The sequence below is a fragment of the Cyanistes caeruleus genome, chromosome 6, assembly GCF_971803275.1.
Source record: "Cyanistes caeruleus chromosome 6, bCyaCae1.hap1.1, whole genome shotgun sequence".
NCBI lineage: Eukaryota > Metazoa > Chordata > Aves > Passeriformes > Paridae > Cyanistes > Cyanistes caeruleus.
Genome location: NC_141706.1, coordinates 11,173,511 through 11,175,106, shown reverse-complemented (window position 1 = coordinate 11,175,106; position 1,596 = coordinate 11,173,511).

The following is a 1,596-nucleotide window of genomic DNA, read 5'->3' as shown; positions in this document are numbered from 1 at the left end:
AGTAATGAAAATTAGAGACTGCCTTCAAAAATAGATATTTTTTAAAAAAATATGTATTCTTATTATTTGCCTTTTGATCTTTGCTCCTAAAAAACACCTTCAATAAATCTTTCAAGATTTATTTCACAGTCAAAAGAGCCAAAAGCATACATTTAAATGAAAAAAGAAAGAAGGCAGCAACTTCTTTGTAACTGTATGAGTCCAAGAGCTGGGGACTAGAAAAAGAATAATAAAAAAATAGAGATTTCTGAGCTGAGACTGAGGAGCTTGAAAGGTCAATTAGTCCATTCTCTTGCCTCAATACAGCAACTAATGGGAGGAAATAAAATCATACAGCTCTTTGCATGATCCTGTCACACCCACAACAGGAATGATTTTTCTATTGACCAAGGTCTGTCTTCAAAAATTAATTCTACGTGACAGAAGTTTTAGAAATAGAAACCTAATGTGCGCATCCACTGAAAAGGAGAAACCAGAAAGTGAATTCTTCAACTTTCATTGCTAATTCTTGCAATTTTTGAAAGTGTAGTGACATTACAGAAGTGTTACCTGTGGCCCACAGAAAATTATAAAAGTCTGCTGATGTTTTACCATACCCAGGTTTAGGTGTTTAATCATGACACTGAATTGCCACTGACAGAAGCTTCTTGTATCTCATCTGCATGTAACAAAGAAATCCCTAGTAAGGAACCATGTCTGTGTTTGCCTGCATTCCTGCATAATTTTTGATATTTTTTTAAAAGAAATTGGTCCGATACAAAAAAGAACTGAAAATAAAGAAAAGTACATCACTTACCCAGGTTTGCCTGCACAAAAATCATCATTTTCAGCTGTAATGCTATTTTTGCTTTGTATAAACTGATCTCCAGGACACTCCCTGAATCATTAAACAGCAAGGCAAAGTGATTTTTCTTACTATTCATGTTCAGCTCAAAATCAGAAAACAAAACTGGCACTGGAAAACAAAATTGGTTATAGTTTCAATATGATCACTCCACAATAACAACTGCACTGTATATCTGACAGAAAAACATTTTAAGGCACCAAAAAAGCTCTTCAGTAAAGACATGGATGTACCATAGAGACAATGGAAATAATTATCCTATTAAAAAGTTTAATCCCAAATTAAGTTTCATTAAACCCTGTATTTGTCACTTGAGGATGGCTGAGCTGCAAAAGAAATGTGGGTGGAAGGAAATAACCTGTAGTGCAAGCAGATCCGATAGAAGGATGTTAAAACAAATAGTACTAAAAGCCGAGGAAACTAAAAAAATGACAGAAATGGAATGTAGAAATATCAGTCATGTTAACTCACGTGCCCCATGATCAGTCAATTCCATAATCAATGTCCTTCCTGTTTAATCACTTAATATTGTTTTTGCATGTGACAAATTGCTTGCAATGACTTTAAGATATTTGAGAACTTGGAAAAAAGGATGCTAGATGAAGTACAAGCACAAATTAGTTGTGCTACTGCAAAACTTCAGATATCACATAGCAATTACTTTATTTTACATCTTCTTTAAAACTTACAATGGATATTTTATTTGACTTTCAAAATTATAGCATTCTAGCATATTTAAGCCATTTTTCATC